The sequence below is a fragment of the Capsicum annuum genome, chromosome 6, assembly GCF_002878395.1.
Source record: "Capsicum annuum cultivar UCD-10X-F1 chromosome 6, UCD10Xv1.1, whole genome shotgun sequence".
Classification (NCBI taxonomy): domain Eukaryota; kingdom Viridiplantae; phylum Streptophyta; class Magnoliopsida; order Solanales; family Solanaceae; genus Capsicum; species Capsicum annuum.
This window is the reverse complement of record NC_061116.1, coordinates 78,358,387-78,386,224: the sequence shown is the minus strand read 5'-3', so window position 1 is coordinate 78,386,224 and position 27,838 is coordinate 78,358,387.

Below are 27,838 nucleotides of genomic sequence, written 5' to 3'. Positions count from 1 at the left end.
TTAGAAAGAATGAGCTACAACCATACAATGATTATGCACAAAAGTTAATGGGGTGGATTGGAAAAGTAACCCTCCAACATGTGCCAAGTAGAGAAACTAAACAAGTCGATGCACTAGCTGCTTTGGCCTCAACCTGTCTCTTCCAAATTAGAAATGAGTCACTATCCGCCAAGAATGGGTAGTACCGCTATCAAATGAGGATGTCAAAAATAAGGTTGAATACCTCGTTATTATGTCTGAAGCTGTAAAAAAAGATAGACAACAACCTATCATTGATTACTTATGTTATAGGATACTTCCAGAGAATCTAAGGAGAAGGACTGACATTCGTTGCCGTGCACCTCGCTTCCTTTACGATAAAGACATGCTATACAAAATATAATTTGAAGGAATACTCTTGTAGAGAGGAAGAAACAATTCTATCATGACCCAAACTGAGGCCCTGACCGCGATAGGCATGCCGAACCATGAAGGTCTGAGCACCCCTTTCTACTTGGCAATCGTACACACCATTCATATATTATAAAAAATGCAAAAAAGTTAATAAATGGAAACATTTTTATTTTTTTACTTCAACTAAACAATAAGAAATTTAATTCATAAACCTTCGAAAACAAATGACACTTGTCTGCGAAATCTCTACTAATTGAAAATCAACATCTGTCTAAAAACATGGAAAAGGCCTCACTCAAACCATGAATTGAAATCAAATAATATTTTTTCATAGTCATGACCTTCCGAAATAAGGGAGGCTCACCAACTGCAAACTTCTAATATATCAATCTACGGCTTAGCGAGACCTCAGGACTGTGCCTTAGATCCTGAAATATAGGGGTCAATAAAAATGTATTGGTATGCAGAGCAATCCGAAATAATAAACTTTTATACAACATAAATGTGAGTAATTTATAAAATATTTTTACATACGATATATGAAAACACATGGGCATACTTAAAGACTTTGAAATATTTCTTTGAAACCACGACTCGCTCTTTGTCTTACTTCTGAGTTAGGTGGTACACCCTATAAGTCTGATATTCTACTTGCTATATGGAATCCGTCCTTGACTCGGTGGCCAAGCCCTTAACCCAAGTTTGCTGCAAGGGTTGGAGTTTCTGATTCTGATACGCCACAGGGCACTAAGCCAGCGTATAATCCCTCTTAGGGATATAATAACTCATATTGGAAAAACACGATTTCAGGCAAATGAGTTTTCTGAACTCATTCCTTCTTCGGGTAACCACCTAACATCTCTTAAGACTATTTTTAGCCTTTTCTGAACATGCTTCTTTCAAAACTCAAATTCTAAAAATTTAATTAAAATCTAACTTCTATTCTATTCTAAGTCTGTTATGGCAGTATCTATTTTGGTACTGTCATACCAAGACTTGCAAGTCATATCTTCTAAGCCATAAAATATCATGTACAACTCTTTCATTCAAAAAAATGTTCAGACCATCAAAATATTTAAACTGTACAAGAAGATTCATATTTCAAAATATATGTCAAACCATGCAAAGATTCTTTCTTTTCAACATTTCAACAAATGGTGGTCGAATTCTCAAAACAATTATGCAATTCCTTCGATTATTACATTTAGCATTTAAAAACAAAAAAATATCCCTCTTTCCAATTTACAACCAATATAAATTTTGTAATTGATAGTAAAACCCTTGGCTCATGCTTTAAGTCGTGCAATTGAATAACCCTTAACTTGGAAATCAAAAGGTACATAATGAGAGAGGGAAATTCATTCTTCATGCTCTTAATTCATACTTCAAAACTAAAAACACATTTGTACATATACATGAGTAAAGTTCAAATTTAACGCAAAGCCTCACAACTAAAATCATATATTATTAAAAGGATTTATCATGCTTACTTTTTAATGTAATTCAAGCTCTTCATGAAAACATGACTTATCAACATTCAAAACATTAATATAATGATTTATCCATGCCCATGTAGTTTAGGAAATCCCTACGTATCTTAATTGATGAAGAATTCACGAAAAGATTGAATCTTTAAGCTTGAATGTGCAAACCCTAGATATTTTTCTCCATCTTGTGTTTTACAAAGATGAACTAGGATTTAAGAGACTTAAAATGTTAATAATGACCCCAATTTTGTCTATAGATATTTAGGGAGGGTTTTGGAACATAAAAACACTTGGTTGCCCTTGAAATAACACAAAATGGAGTTCATACATCGTAGAAAATAGGGTATGCAGTGCAAAACCCATGGCAAACCTTCAGGTTTGCGTCGCACAACCTATGGAAAGCATTAAACTTGCGGTTCCTAAGCCATCGCCAAGCCTGGATAGTGTCTCATTCAAATACTCATAACTTTTAACTTCGGACTCGGATTAACAAATGGTCGGAGGCATTGGAAAGAAGACTCAAAGACCTTTTATTTGATATATAGTAGTCCCTCTAACTCGTTATATTCTAGGAGTAATAGTCGATAGAAATTTGTCTAAGTTGAAACATCCACTAAAACTTAATCGATAGAAAAGTTTTCAACTCGTCTTTGAGTTAGGGATTTTTTTGTGACCTTAATTCATATTCAAAGGTATTCCCACACTATACAATTGATCACCACACATATATTATCAAGGAATTATTTGGTTCGGGTCTATATGTGTAGGAATGATATTTTAAATTCTAGCCCAAAGGTGCGGGGTGTTACAAATTCAAGCTTTGCAAGAAGCGTACTCAGGAGTTTGTGGATAACATTAGTCTGGACCGAAGCTCCATTTTCATATTTAAAAGAATGGGTTACTATTGGCCAAAAATGGTGAAAAATTAGTTGGACTATGCTTGAAGACATACCTTGTCAATTCCATGCGAATTTCATACATCAACCTCCTTAAGTACTACACCTAACTATAGCATCTTGGCCATTCAATGCTTGGGGAATGGATGTTGGTGGTTCACTACAAAAATCTTCTGGTAGACACTTATACATCATGGTCGCAACAGATTACTTCTCAAAATAGGCCAAAGTTGCTGCTCTCAAAGAAGTAAAGAAGGAGAATGATGTGAATTTCATATGAGTGAATATCATCTACCTCTTTGGAATCCCTCAATATATAATAACCGACAATGGCAAGCCATTTGATAACAAGTTGATGAATAAGATTTATGATCTCTTTGGCTTCTAGCAGCGCAAGTCTTCTATGTACCATCCTACCTCCAATAGTCTAGTCGAAATGTTTAATACGACTTTATGCAATCTATTGAAGAAAGTCATCTCCAAGTCCAAACGAGACTGACATGAATGAATGAAAGAAGCTTTATGGCCATATAGAACAACTTACCGCACACAAACGAAAGCAACCCCATATTCACTTGTTTTTGGAGTTTAAATCATCCTGTCACTTGAACGTCAAACACCTTCTTTGAGAAAGCTATTCAAGAAGGGGTCACTAATAAAGAAAATGCTAAATTGTATCTTACAGAATTAGAAGCTCTTGATGAAAAGAGGCTGGAGGCTCAGCAAAATCTTGAATGTTACCAAGCGCGTCTATCTCGTTCTTTCAACAAAAGAGTTCGCTTGAGGTGCTTCTAAGCTAGAAATCAAGTTCTTGCAGTAAGAAGACCTATTATTAGTTCTCGTAAGTTTAGGGGCAAATTTTCCCCAAAGTGGGATAGACCATATGTCATACAAGAAGTATATTCAAATGGTGCTTACAAGCTTGTTGATGCAAATAAAGTGAAAATTGGCCCTATCAACGCCAAGTTCTTGAAAAAGTACTATCTTTGAAGGAAGATGACACTCCTTAAGGTATGAATATAAACTGTATGTCCACTCATATCCTGCAAGATTATAAACTATGTATGACTCAAAAAAAGAGGCAGCCTAGGCAAAAGTTAGGACATAAAAAAACACACCCAGAACTATGTTATGACTTGATCCTCTTCACTGAGGTGCGTAGGCACTTAGAATTTCATTTTGTATTCAGTTGCATGAGTGTAAAAAAAAAAATTTCTTACAGTATCCACCATACGAACGCCGATCATGAAACTATTCTAATTAAATTTTAGACTTACTCCAAATATTTATGGCTCAATGAAGCAACCTGTCGAAAAGAAAAAAAAGTTTCCTCAATGGGATATGGAATGATAAATTTCTCCAAGCCTACAACTAAAAGGATCTCAAAATTTTCATGCCTTAAGGTGGACAAAATTTATCCCTTGCACCTTAAGCTAAACCACTCACGTGTTTATCCTTAAAAGTTTCCATGTCTTAAGGTGGACATAATTTATCCCTTTGCACCTTAAGCTGACCTTTTACGTGTTTATCCTTAAAAGTTTCCATGCTTTAAGGTGAATAAGATTTATCACTTTGCACCTTAAGCTGGCTTCTCACAGGTTCATCTTTAAAAGTATCTAAAAAATTTTCATGTCTTAAGGAGAATTTTTTTTTTCCTTTTGTACCTTAAGTTGGCATCTCACGGGTTTATCCTTAAAAAGATCTAAAAATTCCATGTCTTAAGGTGGATAAAATTTATCCCTTTGCACCTTAAGCTGGCATCTCACAGATTTATCTTTAAAAGAATTTTAAAATTTTCGTGCCTTAAGGTGGATAAAATATTTCCCTTTACACCTTAAGCTGACCATTAAAAAAGGCCCATAATTAAAGAAGACCACTGCATAAGTGCATCAATAAAAGGTCTCATACTTAAAGAAGACCATTGCATAAGTGCATCAATAAAAATGCCCATACTTAAAGAAGACCATTGCATAAGTGCATCAATAAAAGGACCCATACTTAAAGAATACTATAGCATAAGCGCATCAATGAAAGATCCCATACTTAAAGAAAACCATTGCATCTCCAAGCAAAATATTTCGGTCTTAAGGTGACGGAGGCGAAGTTAAACTATCTCATCTTAAGCCGGTGTCCACCATCTTCAAGCAAAATCTTTTGGTCTTAAGGTGACGAAGGCGAAGTTAAACTGTCGCACCTTAAGTAGGTGTCCACCATTTTCAAGCAAAATTTTTCGATCTTAAGGTGTTGGAGGTGAATTTAAACTCTTGCACCTTAAGCCGATTATTGCATATTTATTTTACCCCTGCAAAAAAGGGAGGAAACAAGAAAGAAAGTAAAAATACAAATAAAAAGGATGTTACCTGTCAGTGCATTGCAATCTTGAAAGTTGTATATCACCAACTTGGATTGAGATAAGATGACTTGATGAGAATAAAGTCCTCAAAATCTAGTTTGAATTAATCAAAACCCTCTTTGGTTATAATGGTCCCATATAAATAAAAGAAATTATTTGATGAGGCAATGTAAATATGGAATCCTCTGTCGGACAGCATATAAGATTGACTCCAAGAAGTTTTAGAATTCAAATTTTGGATATCTTATACATGCATGTTTATGGAATCTATAAAATCAAGTGGATCATAATTTTGATACTCCTATATTGAGATATAATTTTTTTGGTGACATTGCGTAAATCTGAAATTGCTGATGCATCAAAATTCAATGTTGATTTTGGGATAACACCTAAAATAATCTCGAAAGTATTAAATTATGAATTTTGGATATGTTGTCGATATTTGTGTCTAGTTTCACAAGAATTAAGCGACTTGCAATTTCATCATTTCTGGCTTCAAGATATGAAAGTTTTAGTAAAGATGCAGAGATCTGAAATTTTCAGTATGATAAAATTCAGGGCTAAATACAAAAAATTATCGAAAATTATATTGAAGAAATTTAAAGCTGAATTTTTTATATGTTATAGATCTCAAAGTCTAGTTTTTAGAATATCAAACGGTTTATGATTTCGATATTCCTACAATAAGATACGAATTTTCTACCACTAAGATATTGTGCTGAAAAAAATGATGAAAATAAAAGAAAAGTAGGATGGGAAGAAATTACCTTAATATTTTTCATGACTTGAAAACCCCAAAATTGATATTGAAAAAGTGGAGAACCTACATCCTTTTATAGAGTTGTAGGATAGATATTTCCTTCTCCAATATAAATTCAAATAGGAAGAGTTTCCATCTCTAATACAAATTCAAATTGGTGGTTGTTTTCTTCTCCCATACAAATTCAAATTAGAAGTTGTTTCATTCTCCCATACTAATTCAAATTGGAGGTTGTTTCCTTTCTCAATACAAATTAGAAGAGTTTTCATCTCCAATAAGAATTCAAATTGGAGGTTATTTTCTTTTCCCATACAAATTCAAATTTGGGATTTTCCTTCTCCAATATAAATTCAATTTGGAAGAGTTCTATTCCTGGTTAAGTAAGGCGGTAAATTTTTTTCTAAAATCTATTTAGAATGGGATGTCATTCCTCTCTAACGAGTCTTACGTGTAGAGATTCATGAAAAAAATAAGAGATTTTTTTTAGAGGCAATATCAATATGTAAATTGCATTGTTCAGCTTTGTGAAAATCTTTGAAGCATGAAGGAAGCATGTTTAAATAGATCATACTTCAAGTCTAGTCTCAAAAAGATTAAATATCTCAACAAGTCTTGAAGTAGGGGATATTTTGTGGGCAACAAAATTTTATTAAATTGAAATCCGTATGAAATTTGAATTATGTTAAACTCAAAATAGATTAGTCCCAAATAAATATTGTGGATTAATATAATTGGATTAATTATTTAAGTCCAAACACGCATGGATTTAATTAAAGTCTAATTTTTATTGGACTAGCCCATTGATTTGGGCTATAATTGATGAGCTCACTTTGCTAAGCCCAAGATATTATCATATTTTAGAGACCCAAATAAGTATCATATGTCAAACAACGTGGCATGCCAAGTCAAGTGAAAGAGCCAATAGGACCATGCCACATTTCAAAATGATGCATCAAGCCTAGTGAAATCAAAAGCCCATAAAAGGTGTCATGTCACTTAAATTTGATTGGTAAAGGAAGTCCATATCCATCATGACTCTTTCCTTTCCACAACTATAAATAGGGGTCACATAATTCAGAAAAAAAGATCCCAGAACTCTAACAAGAAGCAAGAGAAATTTCGTGGACCAAAGACCATAATTTCTCTACAAATCTCAAGCATTCAAATCAAGTTCATCAAGATTCAAGATCAAGATCGCAATATTCAAGAACAATCTCAAAAACCCTTGAATTCAAGCACAAATCAAGATCAAGTCCCTCAAATCAACAAATCAAGTTCAAATTCAAGATCAAGCTTTAAGCCCTTAAATTTATATTTGAAAAGGTGAATCAGAGGATTCATAGAGATTGTAACAGTCACATATTGAAATCAATAAATTGATTGTTGCAATATTTTCTTGTCCGAATTTATTTATTTTCGGTCTCAAAATTTTATTGTCCAACAATACTTTACTTTTTTACTATTTTCGTTCATGTATTATTATTATTACTATTTAGTTATAGTTCATCGCACACATATTATACTATTACTAAAAGCATGAGTAATCATAGAAATATTGATTGAATTCCTTACCTTGATCATAAATAAAATTGTCATTTATATTTTTTTCAAATAATTATCATTTAATTATCATCTTATATATAGGACATTAGAATTAATTAAATTTATTCCTATTAAATATTTTACTCATTTGCAGGAGGCAAAAGATCCTAAATTTAGTACTTTAATACACTAAAATTTTATCATTAAATAATTCCTTATTCGAACTATTTAAGAAACTCTAACACTTATGACTTTAAAATCAATTACAACAAATTTAACTTACATCATTCCTTTCTTATCAAACTTAATTTGAAAATTTTTTTTTTTATCAAGAACTACTTAATTGGTATGAAAAAATAAACTAAAAATTAGTGTAACTTCATTATAAATTAATTCGTAAAGCAAGCCCCAATGATCAATTTTTAGAAATTGAGTTGGTTGTTGGAATAATTGAGATGCTTCCCTTAAAGTAAGGATCGCAGATTAATGCATTTCAAGATTTCAAAATATATTTGAAACAAAAAAGAAAATTTACACGAAGGCTTCTCAGAATGTTCACAAGTATTTCCAAAATTTACACGAAGGCTTCTCAGAATGTTCACAAGTATTTCCTCTGCTGACATGTGAGTTCCCATTACCATACTTATATATAGAGAGAAACAAAGAAGAAATAATAATAAGAGACAACAATTACAGATAAAATGATAGGGTTTCAAATATATAGATTATAAGGCTTCTCTATAGCTTAGGGTTAAGCGTTGATCTATTTATGACTTTATAGATTATTATTTTTTAATTAAATATTCTCATATTAGCAATGATATTATATATCATGAGAATAAGCACAAAAAGACCTTACATCAGCATACAACACAAGGATAACACTTTTATCCTTTACAAAAGGAGAGTTAGGAGTATTATCAATAAACTAACCACCATACAAATATACAAAGAGAGAGTTAGGAGTATTATCAATAAGCTAACCACCATACAAATTTAAAAGAGAGAATTAGCTAATAAAAAAAAATTTCTTGTCATATTAGAGTCTAATGAATGATTCAGGTACTCCCAAACTCTCCACCTTGGTTTTTTTGGGCTATCTATGTGAGTACTAATACTTATAAAAGATTGACTCTTTGGGATAATCTTATCAATTATTCTAAATCCACTAACGGTGCTTGGTTGGTAGCTGGTGATTTTAACGAAGTTTTAACCCACCACGATAAGTAGGGTGGTACAAAAATCAATAACCACCATACTACTCGCTTTTGGTCTTGCATTAATTCTTTTAATCTCATAGACCTAGGCTTTAAGAGTAGACGTTTTACTAGGTCCAACCTCCGCAAAAAGAGAAATGGGCCTGATCTTATTTTAGAATGTCTTGATCGTGCTCTTGCCACCCAACAATGGCTTAACCTCTTTCCAAATGCTAAAGTGATCCATTTCACTAAAACACATTCGGATCATACCGCAAAACTGATTAATATCACAGCCTCAACACGCCCTAAATCCTTGCGACCTTTTAGAATTGAAAAGTTTTGGGTAAATCACCCTAACTTTAAATCTATAGTGGAGCATTGCTGGAGTTCCAATAATAATAATCTCCTTCAAGCCTCCTATGATTTTCATACCACAGCCACAAACTGGAGCAACAGTACTTTTGGTGATATCTTTAAAACAAAAAAAGAAACTGCTTGCTCAACAAAAAGGACTCTCATTAGATCAGGGGGTCAAATGATCAGTTCTTCATTACATGCGGCTAGGAATTTGACATCATACAGTTACAAGTGGGTTCGAGTATCTCATAATATCCCTCACTTCCATAGCTAGTCAAGAAGTACAAGGTTATCTTTCAAGTCAATCAGCAAAATCAAGAACAACAGAGGAAGCAGCTTACCAAGAATGCATATCAAATTTCAGCGGACTAGATCCTAATTTTTAGCACCAAAAAAATACTTCATCTACCCTTACATTGGAGATCTCAGCTGAAAATGAAGCGAAGATAGTGTTAAGTAAGACTAAAAAAAGGTGTTAACTCAGAAGGAGGAAATAACTTACTCTTACAGCTGGAGAAGGATCCACCTTAGTGAACCAAGGTACAATGTTGATTACCCACAGATGAAGCAACTTAAATTAGAGATTGGAGAAGTCAAGCACGGTGGAAGAGGCGGCAAGCTAAAGAGGAATGAGCTGATCTTAGCTTAATTAGGAAACCCTACTCTACATATTTGTTTTTTGATGTGGATTTGCGCTGGTTCGGATTGTGGATTGGGTTACTCCTGCTTTGTTTTTTGTTTTGTGATTTGGGTGGGTTATTCCTTTCATATACTTTTTAATTATTAATAAAAGTCCATAAACAAAAAAAAATACTTGCTCGTTTGAATGGTATTCAGAAATCTGCTACCTATCCCACCAACAAATTCCTTCAAGATTTAGAAACTACCCTCACCAAGGACTATATGTTGTTTAAGAGTGTAGGAAGACTATTGTAAATTCCGATCCTGAATAGACTAGCTTAATAATGGGGATGCTAACACTAGTTTTTTTCACATATCTGTAATAAATCATAGAAGGAGAAATAGAATTTCTTATTTTAAAGATGCTAATGATCAGTGGATCACTAGTCATGACAAAATTGTTGAGCATGCCCTACACTACTTTAAGGACTGCTTTCGAACAGGTCACTCCCAATCTGCTTGGAAGGATTTCACTTCAACACCTTTTAAATTTTTTAATCTAGATATGGATGCTTTATACTACCCCCTATCGGATAGTGAAGTCAAAATAATCTTTTTCCCTTTATACCGTTAAGTCTCCGGGATCGGATGGTTTTTACCCCCACTTTTATCAATATCTCTAGAATAGCATGGGTTCCAGTGTTTTGGACTGCTGTTATCAAATTTTTTGTACCCAATGTATCCCAGAATTTTTTAACAAGACATACCTTGGTCTTTTTCCCAAATTCAAAAATACAAACCCTCTGAATTTTTTTTGATCTATTGGCTTATACAACACTATTTATAAAATTATTATAAAAATTTGTGAATCATATTAAGCCTCCCCTTCCAAGCCTTATTGGATCCCACCAAACTAGTTTTATCAAGGGTCATCGGGCTTGTGATAACATCATTCTTATTCAATAAATTTACAATATCTGAATAAAATCGCCTCTTAAAAGGGTTGCATTATCCTAAAGTTAGACCTTATGAGAGATTTTGACCGCCTAAAATGGTCGTTCATTTATCGTACGCTCATCTTATTCAAGTTTTCTTCTAACATGGTCACCCATATTATGAATTGTATTACAACTAGTACTATTTCCATATTGGCAAATGGTTCCCCTCCTACCTTTTTTCCCCCCTCTCGAGGAATCCGTCAAGGTGATTCTATGCCCCCTACATATTTATTATTTGTATGGAAATGCTATCAACCTATATCTATCATCAAGTGGACATCCTTCAATGGGACGCCATCTCCCTTTCACAAAATGGGCCCCTCTTCTCCTAACTTTCTTTTGCGGACGACTTAACTCTTATTTCCAAAGCCACCCCCAAATCTATCCACACTATGACTAATTGCTTGAACTATTTTTGCAGTCTATTCGGGAAAAAAATAAATCCTGCCCTACTAATTCTAAAAACCCCATCCGTACTTGTCTAAATATTTATGAGTCTAAAGATTTATGTAGGTATTTAGGCTTTCCCATTCTAAATAATAAACTGCGCCCTAAAGATTTCCAGTACATTCTTGATAATATGAAGAGGAAACTTGTTGGCTGGAAAACTAAATTTCTCACCCCAACGAGTTAAATAATCCTTGTTAACTCTTGCCTAAATGTCATTCTGGCTTACTCGATAAAATATTTTCTTCTCCTGAAAAGCACTATAAAGTCTATTGATAAGATCTAACGTGATTTTATTTGGGGTTCTACTAAGGATAAAAGGAATCTACACCTTCATTCACGGGAAAGAGTCGCCAGTCCCAAAGAAGAAGGTAGCCTGGGACTTATAGGTGCTACTACCAAAAATATCACCCTCCTAACTAACTTAGCCTGGAACCCATTCTTCAATACTCAGTCCCTCTGGGCTAGATCCCTCATTCAAAAGTATTACAATAACAATCCTTGAAATTCTCAAACTTTCATTTGGAGAAACATTAACTTGGGTGGTAAACATTGTGCTCCAAATATTGCTTGGAAGTCGGGATGAGGCAAAACCATAAATTTATGGCATGACCGATAGATTTTGGATACTTTGTCTCTTTGATGTCTCATCCAGGGCCCTCTTACATAGGAGGAATACCACCTGAAACTTCGGGATATTTAGGAATCATACTCTTGGAATTGGGACAAACTCTCCTTTATCTTACCTCGGCCTATTACTAACACAATCAATTTTGTCAACCTTAACTCTACCATGAATACTTTTGATCAGCCTTACTGGGCTCTCTCCAAAAATGGTATGTTCTCGACGAAGTCTCTGCGACAGTCTCTCAATCAAAATAATAGCAATTCGTATGCATTTTAGTTGATTTGGAAGCTTAATACCATCTCTAAGTTTAAATTTCTCCTCTGGTTATGCTCCCACGATCGTCTTCCCACTATGCGTTGTTTGTCAATCCTCCGTATCATACAGAATATTTGCAAACTGGAAGATGATACCATCCCACATATCTTCTTACACTATTATATTGCTAGGAAATTTTGAATTGACCTTGGTTTGAACATCCAACATCTTAACTCTAATAACAGTTACTGGTTAACTACTCTTAAAGACCAAAATTTCCCTCTTCCTCCTTCTGCCCCTATAGCCTTTAATTGGATGGATTTCATGCCTTTTGACCTTTGGCAACTTTGGATTAGTCGTAATGATAATTTTTAAAATCTTATGACTACCATCCCCTCTCCTTCCAAAGTTCTTAACTACATGAAGGAATACTTGCTTCTCACTAGTAAGGAGCGGACTACTGAAAATAAAATTCATATTAATATCAAATGGTAGCCCCACAGACTAATTACTTCAAATTAAATATCGATGGTGCATACAAAAAATGCTCCATCAAGAGCGGAATGGAGGGTCTGATTCGAGACTCCACCAAAAAATGGGTAGTTGGATTCATGAGCTCTAGTGAAGCCTGTTGTGTGCTTCATTCAGAACTTCTAGCCTTACATAGAGGACTGGAAGTTGCTCTTCCTCATAACTATGTCCTTTTACAGATAGAGCTTGACTCAATCGATATTTTTTATGCTCTTGATGTCTCTCCCCCGTTCTATAATTCCGTTGTTTGTTCTTGCACATTATTGCTGAAGAAGTTGGGGAATCCAGTTCTCAACCACACCTTCCGTGAAGCAAATGGAGTGGCTGATATTTTAGGAAAACTAGGCATCCAGATGACGTCCAATCACTGCCAGTTACTGTTATCTCCTCCAAATCCTTCTATGCATCACCTGGAAGCTGACCTACTAGTATCTAAATTGTTTTGTAATAAACTAGCTATTTTGGGTAACTTTTCTGTATTTTCAATTGCTCGGAACACTTTGATCTTCGGTTTGTCCTCTATGTTTTAGTATCTATAATATGTATCTTTTTATCAAAAAAAGAAAGGAATTTATTGAGTTAAAAATTTGGATGATCACTCAACTTTGAGTAATTCACCACCACAGTTATTCAACTTTGTATTGTCTTTCAAAAGTCACTAAACTTTGAGTTATTAGTCTTCATAGTCATTCAACTTTGCCTAATTATCTTTCATAGTAATTTTAGCGGTAAATATAATTTTTGCCACCTATTTAATGACGCAACATTTTTTTTTTGAAAAATATATTTAAAGTGTTAAAATTCATACTAAAATTTATTTAGGATCTAATATTAATCCTTCCACTTACTCATTTTTTAAAAAAATATTTAGCTAATTATTAATTAGCCGAGCAATGATATTTGACATTTTCAAGTACTAAGCTATTAGGAGTGAGAAATATGGAAAAACTCAGTTCAATATTAGAGTTTTTTTTATTTAAAATGTTTTATAACCATTCCAAACTTTGAACTTAAATTAAATGGGTTCTAAAGTAAACTTTCAAGGCGGCAGTCCAAATTTACAGTGAGATTAAATTTAGTAACAAAATTAGTTAGCATATCCTCTTCCCTTTTTAGTCTGTAGTTGCGTACTTTACACAAATGATCATACAAATTTGTTTTAACTTTTTCCGTCATGCTGGAGTGTTGACAAATTAGGCATGTAAAAGATATTTAGTCCTTTTTCACTAAAATATTTTAAGAAGGAACTAATATACTTATCCATGCGAAGTGCGGATTATTGTATTATTGTAAAGAGAAAAAAAAAGGAGAAAGATAATTATAACAATCTTGACACTAGCCTAAGAATCATCTTGAATAGTGCTAATGGAATAAGAAATTATACCAACACAGTAACATGAAAGAGTTGAACCGCCAAAAACTGAATTCATCTTAAATTAACCTTGGTGATGTCCATAATTCAACTTAGTAATTTGCCCAATACTACCATCATCGGGGAGGTTTCCTGATATACATACTTTGAAATAAATTGTGTTTTCAATAATTGAAAATTCAGATGGCTTAGTTTCGAATGCTTATATTAGTTTTTGTCACTAATGAGATATTAATATAAGGGCTAAGAAGTAAAAACTTTAGGCTATCACAAATTTTATTTAATTCATAGTCAAATTCAACTATCATAACAATGTGTCGTATTTATTATCTCTTACACTTTCATTATATCCTTTTTAGACTATTTTTATCTTGAACCGGGGTACAATGAAAGCAACCTCTACCCACCTTATATCAAGGGAAGCATTAAAAGACAAAGTTTGGAGGAATTGATGTTCAAAGCATCAGGTTTTTCACCTGCTTGCAATGTCTGTGAAGTAAATCTAGTAATGTCTGAAGCTCGGTGAGGGGGTCCTTTACTACATCACATCAACAATTTCATTTAAAACTAAACATAACTACTACGAAAACACGTCTTTTCCTCATGTGTCTTATCCTATAACTAGGCTTCTAAGAGAAAAGAAGTTGGTTCACATTTTGCTGCATAGCATAGTTAGTATTGTTGTACTTTGGATGCATTCCAGTAAGCTTCCCAATTGTTGCCTTTGGATGGAAAGAAACCATCCATTTCGAGCATTCCCTGTCATAGAAATGAGGGACACAATTACACATCTTTATCTATTTGATAAAAAGATGTACATTTATAAGTATCTTTACAAACAAAATATACTTACAAAAGCTGATTTTTGGCATAGCTTCTATACTATCACAGGTTGCATTAAACTCCTTGGACATACCAAGAGTGCATTGAGTAGTAAATATAGCTGCTGCAGCAAACATTGATGGTGGGAATCTAAGCATTTTGTATTCAACCAGACATAACTCGATTAAGAAAAAAGACACGAGCTCACGTGATTTAAACAATGACAAAGTTATATGAGTAGTGATTCAATTGTTGTATTATTTCTCTAGGTAACGGAGATGTTTATTAACCGACCTTCTTATCAGACATAGCTCGATCAAGAAGAAAAACATGAGCTCTACCTGGTTTAAGCAATGAAAAAGTTATATGAGTAGTGATTCATATTAGTGTGTTACTTCTCCATGTAACAGAGACATTTATTAGCCTTTATGAGTATCTCCACTCTTCCAGATGAACATCAACTCTTTTACTAATATTGGCATAGACCAAGAGACACCAAATCTTTTAAACATTTCCCATCATAACCCCATGGCCAACAATAGGCAGGAAAATTGTCTACAATTGGCAAGAAGAAACGACTTATAATTAGAAAAAAAAAATTATATATACTAAAATCAAACAACTTTCATATGGAGCACAAGGACCTAGTTATGAAGTTCAACCATAAAAAGGACATAAATGACAAAGAATCTTAAAGGGGATAAATTAAAAGAAGACTACTTAGAAGAAGAACATTTTGGCAGCTACGCATTACATAATTTTATGGGTATAACAACTCACCTGGCGCATAGATGTTTTTAGTACTACACATTTGCCCTTCCTTTGCGAGTCAAGATCAATATTTACACCGTCCTGTTCTTCTGGATTCATTTTCAAAATCTGTAAAGATAAGGATCTAGTTAGTGCCTCAAAGTTAACTTTCCTATACCTCCTCTTTGCATAAACCCCCTTCCTAAACAAAATAAAAGACCAAGAAAAAAGAGAAGGGGTATATAATACTATGTGAAAGTATATTGTCTTTCCAAAGGTCTTATAGTCAAGATTCATATAACCAACCTCAAATTGTTTGAGATTGAGGTATTTTTTTTGTTTTTGTCATTGTTGTATTCTGTTAGACTCTTACACTGACAAACTTTCTCATTGGCTCTATTTTAGTTTTATAGCCTCATCCTAAAATGTTCTTTATTTCTCCAGATAATCAACATTCTTTTTATGCTATCCTATCAATAGATAATCAATATCTGTACTGCAGTATAATTACGATTTTGATTCCAAGACAAGTCGATGCCTAACGATACAACTAAAAACTTTAATTAAAAAAGTCACAGGTTTACTTACACTATTAGAAAGTAGTATACCAATAAGCCCAATGATTCCAATACAAGGAATTGTTTTTTTCTATGACCTAAAAATGATTCATCATGATACTTATCGTGGCTTAACCTTATTAAGATAATCAAAAACAACAACTATAACATAAACAATGCGAGGCTTCTAAAACAAAGTCAAGTCAATACGAAACATAATTAAAACAAAAATCTGAAAGAATTCTCATAAGTCTTCAAAATCTAGTGTCGTATTATAAGAGCATCTAGTACATAACTGAACCAGAATACATATATATCTGTATCTGAAAATGAAATAAAGACATAAGTTAAGATAAGAGGAGGTCCGGAGGCAGCTCTGAAATCTCTAGAACACCAAGTACCTCGAACAACGCTCTAACCCACACATAATCAGCTACAACATCATGTACTCATGCTCAAATCTGCACTGAAAAGGAACAATAGGAGTGACTACGGTCCACTTGTACTCATTAAGTATCATAGGCCGATTAAGCAAAGTAGGAAATAATATAGGTAAAGAAAACTATGATCACCTGCAAGTAGAGAAGTCCCAAATGATAGCTCACATCGTCTCTATTAAATGTTCTAATATATAAACATAAACGAAAACAACACAGACATACACGAAGAATATGCTAAAACTAAAAACAAGTCAAGGAAACTAAAGACATCATAAAAGACGTGTATGCAAATGCAATGCAATGCAGTATGGATAAGATGAATGGTGAAAGTCATTGCATGACTTCTGTATATACCCACCGAGCTTACAGCTCCTAGGTAGGCCCAACTATATACTATATCTCATATCTTACTCTCAACTTACCTCTCCATCTCGTGTTCACGGAGATAATTTTCTTAAAAGTGTCTAATTTTCTTTTAAAAATAATAATTCTAAATAGTATTAGTATCTCATGAATGTATATGTAAAGAATGAGGATGTAATGCTCATAACTAAATCAATATGATAATATCAATTCCATCTAACACGTATATGTAAGCATTAACTCTAATTAGGCACCATCAGAATAAATAAGCATGTAAGACATCATTAATATCATATCAACCCCTAACTTGGGTAATTCTATCATGATAAAGGAAACCAATGCTCAAATAAGGCATATATTAGCAAAATAAGCCCCTACAATGACATCATATCTAGAATAAAAGTATTTAAATGCATAAATAAGGCCAATATTTCCAGTAAAAGCTCCCACTCAAATATCAAAAGTCAACGACAACAAAGTATAAGACCCCATACATGCACACAATAATAATATTCTCTTAAATTTAAACCTCATAGGTATTTAACCTAACTGATAGCATATTTTACTTATTTATTAATTATCCAGCTTAATCTGAAAGAGGTTAAATGATAAACTACCTCAAAATGATGAAATTCTAATCTAAAGTACTTTAACATGGAGCCTTCTCCTTACGAACGACATCAGGATCAACTACAATATTCAAATAGAGCATCTACGCATTAAAATAAAGCTAATGATATCTATATGTCTCATATTTGGGCCAGGTACAAAATAGATTAAAAAAAAAAGATAAAACCAAAATTTATTTCAAAAATACATTCTCCAATGTTAGAGGAGTCTAAAGGAGAAATTTCACAAGAAAATAGGTCAAAATGAGGTCCAAATTGAAGAAAAATTCTTTTTAAAACTTTACTAGTAAAAACTCAAAATTTTGATTTTGAAATCATGATTTAAAGTTGTTTTTGATCATATAATCAATGAAAAATAATGAGAATAAAACTTTAAAGCTTACGTAAACTCAAATGGTTAGGAAATCCTAAAGAATCACCAAAACTCGAAGCTAAAATGTCGAAAAATAGAGGGAAAATAGGAAAATTAGATGTATATATTATTTCAATGATGGCTGGTTAAGCAGCTAATTGACCACTTAAGCAACCACCGCTTAAGCGGATAAATGGTTGCTAAAGTAGCCAAGCCACTTTAGTCGGCCATCACTTAAGAGACGTAGGCCCGCTAAAGCAGCTACCGCTTAAGCGATGCCTATCTGCTGAAACGGCTACTGTTTAAGGGATGTCTGGCCACTTAAGAGGCTACTGCTAAATAGTCCTTGACCTTTTAAGCTACTACACTAGATAGCAATATAATAAGCAACTTGGTTAAATGACAAGTTTTTGATCGGACCTTCAGGATTCATTTTGAATTCTGTGAATACAAACAAACTATAATACTAGGCTATTTTGATGTTCCATACTCATGGTGACGTCAGATTTTTGAAAAAAAAATTATTCTCAACAAATTAACCCCTAGGATCCCTTTAACAATTTTCAAACGAAGGATCAAAATACAAGATAAAGGTTTTGAACTTGAACTAACCACACTACTAACTCAAAGTCAACAATCCAGATCTACTGACATAGCACAAATTGTCATCTGACACTCGAATCATCAAATGTTGGTCATAATCAACTTTATGATTTCTCAAGCCTCTAAAAGACCACAAACTCGTACAAATCATTCCCATTTGCATTGACAATCGTAACAACCATTAACATGCCTTAAAATCACATGTATCAACTATAGTGAAGAGAAAAATAGTCAAATACATAAAAATAGAAACTCGCAAATTCAGGTCATTACAGCATCTCTAGTTCATCCTCAAACAAAAAGGTAAAGAAATACCTGAATTTCTAAAAAGTTAAGGGTAACTACTGTGCATGTTAAACTTGATCTCCCAAGTAGCCTCCTCAACAGGACGATGTCTCCACTAAACCATAACCACATGAATATCCCTAAAACACAAATGTCTAACATCCCTGGGTAAAATAGAGACCATCTCTTCTACAAAGGTCAAGCTCTCATCTAACTTAACCGAGTCCCAATGAAGTACATGAGAATCATCTTGAATATATAGACAAAGCATAAAGATATGAAAAAGTGGATGAACGACAAAGTCTGAAGGTAAGGACAACTCATAAGCAACCTTCTTAAATGTCCAAAGAATCAAATGGTCCAACGTACCTTGGACGAGTATGACCTTCTTCCCAAACCTAGTTACACCTTTCAAGGCAGACACAAACCAAAAATACTCGAACACCATCCCAAACTTTAAGGCATGAAGCCTATGGTTCGCATAACTTTTTTGCCTACTCTAGGCTTCCTGAAGCCTATTCTCAATCACCTAAACTTTATCGAAAGACTCACAAAGAAACTCGGTACTATAGGGTCTAACCTCTAAGGACTTAAACCAATTAATAGAAGAGCGATAATGCCTACCATACAATGCCTCGAAATGAGCCATATCAATACTCATATGGTAGCTATTATTATAAAAAAACTCTGCTTAGGCCAAATGCTACTCTCACTGACCTTCGAAGTTCATAACACATGCACAAAGCAAATCCTCCAAAACCTGAATAGTCCATTCCGACTGTTTATCAGTATTGGGGTGGAAAGTTGTGCTAAGGTCAACTTGAGTACTCAATTGTCCAAAAAATCTACCAGAAGCTAGAAGTTAATACTAAGCCTCCATCTGAAATAATAGTGGGTACCCAGTAAAGATGAACTATCTCATAAACATAGATATGGGCTAAACTTTTGGCAATGAAAGAAATTTGAATAAGGATGAAATGGCTGATTTGGTCAACTGATCCACAATGACCCAACTACTATTAGAACCATGAGAACTATATGGCAACTCACTTATAAAGTCTATAGTGATTTATTCCCACCTCCACTAAAAAATAGGTAATCTCTGAAGCAAACCACTCGATTTTGATGCTCGATCTTCACCTACTAACAAAATATGAGACGAGCTATAAAATTTATCAAATCCTTCTTCAAACTACTCCACCAATAAGCTGCTTTAAATAATGATACATCTTGGTAATACCTGGATAGATAGATTATTTGGAATAATGTGCCTTCTCCAAAATTAGTTTCACCCATCCACCAACTCTCGGCATAGAAACTCTACCTCCAATCCTTGATAATCCATCAATATCAAAATACATCGCCTTAGCCTTGCCATGCAATGCCTTTTCTCGAATTGCCCTCAAACTCTCATCATCTGGTATGCTTGAATATGCTTCATCAAGGATGATCTAGCATTAACAAAGGCTAAAATATATCTGAGTGTTAAATATCAAGCCTAACTATCTGGTTAGCTAAGGGCTAAACTTTCGAGCCCAAAGGCCACTCCTGAATTAAGAGATGAACTAAACTCCTCATACTAGTCGACCTTTGGCTCAACGATCTGCAACCACATTACCCTTACTTGGAAAATAATGAGTTCATAATCCTTAAGCAACTCAAGCCAACATTGTTTCCTCATATTAAGATCTCATTGTCTGAAGTAGTACTAAAGGCTATGGTGGTACAAGAAATCATAACAAGAAACTCCATACAAGTAATGACACCACAACTTTAACACGAACACTAAGACTGCTAACTCCATGTCATAGGTAGGATATTTCTCTCGTGAGGCTTCAGCTAATGAAAGGCATAAGTAATCACCTTACCCCCTACATCAATAATGCTCCAAAATTAATATCAAAAGCATCACAAAAATAGTAAAACTCACATCCTCCTTGGTCAAAGTCAAGATAGGAGTCGAAGTCAACATCGCTTTGAGATTTTGGAAGCTCTTCTAACACGCATTCAACCATTCAAAACTATTTTTTTCTAAGTTAACATAGATAAAGAAACACAATAAATGAGAAACCCTCTACAAGACGCTGATAATACCTTACAAAGCCAATGAAACTCTAAATCTCGATAGAAAAAGTAGGTCTAGCACAATCATAAATCCCCACATGGACAAATGATGTCAAATAAAGTCCCCACATAGGCAACACATAATATAAGATATCACAAATCAACAACAACAAAGTATAAGCCCCCATGCACATACAATAATAATAATCTTCTTGAAATACAAACCTTATAGTTATTTTCCCTAACACATAACATGCTTTACTTATTATTAACTACACAGCTCAATCAGAAAGAAGTTAGGCCATAACATACCTTGAAATAATAAAATTCCAATCTAAAATACTTCAATACAAAGTCATCCCCTAATGAATGGCCTCAGAATCAACTACAATATTCAAATATAGCATTTACATATTAAAAAAACTAACGATATCCATATTGCCTATATTTGGATTGAATCCAAATAGGTTCGAAAAATGCATTAAAAAATGAAAGGGCTAAGATTAAAATTTTATTTTAAAAATATATTTCTCAAGGTTACATGAGTTTACAGGAGAAAGTCCATGTGTAATAGGCCCGAATCGAAGAAAAATCCTTGCTAAACTTTTTTAGTAAAAATCCCAAATTTCCATTTTAAAATCATGATTTAAAGTTTTTTGATGATATAATCGATAAAAAATAATGAGAAAAAGGTTTTGGAGCTTACCCAAGCTCAGATAGTGAAGAAACCCCTAAGAATAGCCTTAATCCGAAGCTTAAAGATTCAAAATAGAGGAAAAATGAGAAAATTATATATCAAATATAATTTATGTAATACCTCTTTATATTATATATAATTTATTATTTTAGTCTAAATATTTATAACTTTTTATTCAAGTTTATTAACATTATAAGAGAAATACTTTTATGAATTTTTCACAAAATGTAATGTTATTTTTGTGACTGTTATTTCAATATTATATGCATTAAGCATATGCATATATACGTACATGCATGTGCATACATTTTTGTCTTTCCTCACTTTGTTACTATATGCGTATCATATTACTTGGCCCTTCTTGATATGACACACTCCTTAAGAAATTTTTAATTAGAGGTGTATTTTACTAAACTAACCTTTTTAATCATGCTTTGAAACTTTAAATTTTCCTGCTACTTTATGTCGTTATTTAATAATAAGGGTAGAAACTAAAAAATATTAAAAGTTTTCTTAATTTTATAAATTGAATAAGTAATTTAAAATAACTATATTTAGTATAAGAATCAAGTAATATGAAATGACGGAGGTATTCTCTATCATTTATATAAATTAGCAAGTTTTGATTATTATTAATGCAGCATTACATAAATTATAATTTAAAATCAAAATAAATCCAATCTTTAAAAATTTGATCCTAAGTTAACTAATTATTTTGTATCTCCTGCACCAAAATATATCTGTATCTGTTATTATTACCTACTACTTTTCATTTGTATAAACAAATATTTGAGTTTTGATTATTATTATTAATGAAATTAATTTTCTCATTATGCTAATTTACTTCATTATAAAATATCATTAGTTCATATACTTAATTAGTACTTCTCACATTTTTCGTCGAAAAGATAATGTTTATATTTTTACAAAAAATTTGTTACATGAATTTGAAAAAAATGAAAATATCTTCATTGTTATTGAAGTAAAAAAAAGTTGATAGTTAAAGGGTACATTAGGTATCTTAAATTTTTAATTAGGATAAAGGGAGGAGTTTAATTATTTTTGAAAGTTGAGGGGGGAGTTTAATTTCTAAAACAAAGTTGGGTGAAAACGATTTTCACCCCATTAGAATTACATATAATATATATTAGAAAAATTATTTAGGCTAATACCGCTTAAGTACTTTGAAAACTTCAAATAATCACTGCTCGGATAATGATTAATTAGCTAAATATTTAGTTAAAAAACTGAATAAACGGTTGGTTAATGATGTCGCCCAAAATTATACCTCCCAGAGAGTATAACGTGGTCGTCATCAAATAAAGCACCCAACAAAGGTTGGGATTGAACCCATACGAAATAGGCCGAATCTCTCACAAACTGTTGTATTAGTCCAAAAGTGTAGAAAGTAAATGGGGAGATTTTATAATAACAGTAAGAGTAGTAACAAATCCTGATATGAGTATTAGGACTGTGTTCCCCCTGACTTCCAAACTCCGCGGAATTATCATGCTTCATGAAACTATTTTTATGCCTTGCATGTAGAATCTAACATGTTACGTATCACCAACCATCGATCGACACCCTTTGATGAATTGCATTCATCTCCTTTTGGGTCTCATAGTATCATTTTCTAACCTTTGTCCTGGATCCCATAACTATCTCTTTTTGGGTCTTAAGTTAATTAGATGAAGGTTGACAGCTTCAAATTACTATTGTGATCTTCTTTTCCTAATCTTAATCTGTCTCTCAAGTTAGTGTCAAGTACATGAATGATCTTAACATCTATAGTCGCTAAGATAGAAATCAAACTGAGGAAAATCATAATATGTGCAAGAACATCAATAAAGAAAGACTTTGCACTTCCTCTACTTCGTTATTCTATCAGGGTTCCCACAGCCCTAGTTATTAGGTTTAGACGCTTATGTTTGAAAGAATACCCATAGAATCATAGTAGAAAACCTATGAATAATCTCAGATTAATCTCAAACCAAAAAAACAAAAACAAAAATTCCAAAATCAAAATCTTATCTCAAAACTCAATATAATGTTCTAAGTATAAAGAACACGTAAACTAATAACAAAACATTAATAGAGTGTTTATAGAATGCATCAGAAACCTAAAAATCCTAACTAAAACAAAATTGAAAAACTAAGGCGACACCTACCTATGAACCCACTTATGGGTCATAGGTACTACCTACGAACCCTAGGTGGGTCTTAGGTCTCAAAGAAAGTCAGCAACTGCAGATCACCCACTTACGAGGGAACTTACCACATATGCCCCGTAAGTGGGCCTTCATAGGTCTCAGAACAAGTTGGCACCTTCAGAACTTTCAGGACATTTTCTTCTACTACTTATGGAGGGACTTATGGTGGGCATAAGTCCCACTTATGACCCGTAAGTGGGTCTTCTGCAATACTTCAACACTTTTTTTTCTTTTTTTGCTCCTGGCCCTATTTTTTCGTAAAACAAACACAAAAACACATCATATCTAACAAAAGAAACTATACTTGCAGAATTTTTGATTTTAAGCATTGAAAGTGCCATGAACCATGGAATATTGATTTGCCTTGGAAATATGACACATTCTATGCTTAAAACAAGGAATTTATGCTTTAGCTTAGGTTAGTTTGGTGGATATGATGTTGTTTGTTGCATTGTTGCTGGGAAATCAGGTAGGAAGTGTCTTGAGTTGTAAAGATTGAAGAAAAGTCTGAAAAAGAAGAAATACTAGTCAGGCTATGAGTTGTTAAGATATCATACGACCGTGGCCTAACTCATAAAAATAGCAGTGGCTAAGGTTAAGACGGAGGAGCTAAGTATCATATGATAATGACTCGTAAGGAATTAATACGAGTTGTAGCAAGCATCAGTAAGGAGAATAGTAAGATATGAGGAAGTTCAAAAATGAAGTCAGAGAAGACTACGAGTCGAAAGGTTTTACTATGACTCATAGTGAGAGATAATAAAAAAACAGTGTTCAAAGTCCTAAAGTTTAAGGCACAAGTGGTAACGAGTGAATACCACGAGTAGTAAGGGCTGGTTGCGACTCGCGGTGAAGAATTGTAATGATAATACAAGCTTGAAACCTAAATATGAAATTACACTGGAAGGTCGATGACTCGCAAACATAAGAATCTTAAAGAGACCTTACGAGTCATAATGATTGCCAACTTAATTTTCCTATTCCATTTATATTAGGATTTCTTTATTATTTTGAGATACTATAAATACCTTAGTGTTATTCCTTTATTAGGTTACACACTTTTACATTACTTTTGATACTTTTAATATACTTTGATCTTTGAGATTTTGTTCTTGAGATTTTGGGTTTGCATTTATTGGAAACTTTGGATTTTTATTCTTTCATTATTGTGAAATTAATTACATCTGTTCTTCATTGATTATCATGGATTGTTGCATGAACATGACTAAATTCCTTAACAAGGGTTGTGGAAACCCTGGCGTATTATATAAGGAAAGGAAGTGAGAGATTTATCCATTCTACTGTAAGTGTGTGTATTGCAACCTTCTTCATACTAATTGGACCTAAGCTACTATAGAGGCTTGGGGGATTTCCTATATTAGAGAACGTCATTTCAAGAGAGTTCAAGATTGGGAAAAAAAGGTTACAAAAGTGATTTGAGACTATCAACCCTCATCTAATGAACTTGAGACCCAAAAGGTGAGAGTTGTACTGAGGTTATAGACAAAGGACAACAAGGCAGCACCCAGAGACTCTCAAGGTAAAGGGTGAAATCTATCAACGCATGTTGAGCAATAGGTTAAGCGGACTGAACATGAGAATCTTACATAATTATGAAGATAGGGGGAACACAGTCCTAGTGTTCATCTTTTATTATTTATAAACTCAAGAATTCAAGTTTATTTACTTGTTATTTTTAATTTCAAATTCCCCTATTTACTTTTCCAAACTGCTCATGGATATCATCAAATTTGAGATATTGTTCAATGTTTTCCCTGTGGGTTTGACCCCAAACTGCGTTGGGTTACTATATTTGGCGTCGACCTCAACATACTTCTTTGGAGGTTAGTGTTAGGCGACATCACACATCAGTTAATAATCGGGTCCTAAATAAATTTTGATACTAATTTTAATATGTTAAAATATTTTTAACAAAATTACAAATGTCATGCAATTAAATAGGTACCAAAAATTATATCTACCCCTAAAAATTATGAAAGCTAATTAGGCATAGTTGAGTGAATTTTGAAAAACAAAACTAAGTTCAGTGACTAAGGTCACTAATTACCCTGAGTGACTTTTGAAAGATACAATAAAGTTGAATGAATACGGTGGCCAATTACCCAAAGTTGAGTGACCATACAAGCTTTTAACTCAGAATTTGTTGAAAGGAGCCTAAAACATGGCTATTTTTAACTCGAGTTAGACATTTTAGGCAAGTAATCCACAACATTGGCTTGTGTACCTGCCAAATTCCAATTGCTAAAGTAAAAAACTTAAAGCCAATACAAACATGCATTAACCCCCACCCCACCCCACCCCCACCTACACACACATAAAAATATAAAAAAGAGAATTAGCTAACAAAAAATATTCTTGTCAATTTGAGTCTATGGATGGTATCCGAACTTTGTTCAACTAATAGTGATTGTTTTCCCCATTAGAAATTGTTGAAAGGAGCCAAAATCATGGCTAATCTGACTCGAGTTGGACACCTTAGCCAAGTAATTCACAACTTTATTGGCCACTCCTAGGCATTGCAAGACTTCAACATTAACTTGTGTACCTGCCAAATTCACATCATGAAACTGTCAAAATGAACACAAACAAAATTTTAATTGCGTAAAGAAATTTCACAGCCCCAACTCTTAACATAAAGTCATTATTTCATTTATCATTTGAACTTTAATTTTCTATTTCTTTGATGTAACAATAAAAAAAAGTTGATTTTTCTTGGAAGCGAAAGGTCTGGTGGATTAAAAGAAAGAAAGTGAACTATATATTTTTTTTAAATACAGTGGGCAGAGAGAGCATAGAAGAGCACCACAATGCTAATTTTCTTGAAGTGGCTTCTCTAGTGTATCATAAAGCCACTGGAGTAGTGTATGTTTGTACAATGATTTTAACTATATTTCAAGAATAAGATTGCATTTAATTTTGTTAGAAAAACATATATACATGTCTATGTAAACACATGTGTATGCACACGCACAAACATTTCTTTGGTTTCTTTAAACAGTAGAAGTGTTGTAGGAAAAAATAGGACTGAAAAGTTACCTCTATAAATCTACACAGTGACCTCAGCTTGAATATCACAACCTAATTGCTCGAGTCATGATGGAATCTACTATAACCCACTACTAGGTAAGCCAAACTATAACCTAAAATGGCAAGTAATTGCTAATAGACTGTAGAAAAAAATATAAAGGATAAATACATGCAAAGAAATCATGAAATAACTAAAATCAATGGTAAATAGATACTGACATACTATACAACAAATGAGTTCCCCCATAACCTGATAAGTTCGGTACAAGAGATGCTAATTCAAAATAAAGTGCTAGACTATGCAAAATATATAATATAGTCTCAAAATGTATAAAAAAATTATCCAAAATAGTAAAAGGAGGAGGATCAGCTTCGGACTATAAAAGTTCACCCTATCTCTGAATCAATAGCAAGCTCGAGGAAAACGTCAATAGTGATGACTCATACACGAATTTATGTAAGGAAAAAAGATACAGAAGTACAATATAAGTACAAAAACAGTGGGTACTCAGTAGGCATCATAAACCATCTGAGCTAAATTACATTAAAAGCATAAATAAATAAAGTGTGAGTATGTAAACTAAATTTTGAAGTAAAGGAGTGAAAATAAAAGTAGTAGAACATGCTCAGCGAAAGCTATATAAAGGCAACATAACTACTTAAATGCAGAAATAAAGTCCAACTATAACCTAACTAGACCTCCATAAGTCTAGAAGGCACAAACAAGAATAAAAATAACCCATTTATGACCTTATAAGCCTAGTGGGAACAAGCAAGAGGTAATAGTAAAGTAAAGATGAAATATGGTAATAAGGAGAATTAAATAATCCCAAACATAGTTCATGCATACATGATGTTCCTTTCCTAGTCATAACCAGTCATGATGAAAAAATCCAAGGGTCTTGATGGCATTTGTCGAGCTGAACCTTGACAAGTAAGCCTATCATCCAACCAATACTCAAGGTAAAAAGACAAAAATGACCCCAAGGCAAGGCTTCTAGAATGAAGCCGAACCATACAATTACGATAAATATGGAAAGAAACATACTCAACAATACCAAATCCCAAAACTTGGTGTCATAGTGTAAGAACATAACTAGTATAACTCAAAGTCAAATACAAAAGACATCAAAAATAAGATATAACTTTGTCTATGAAATACAATAAAGACATAGTCTA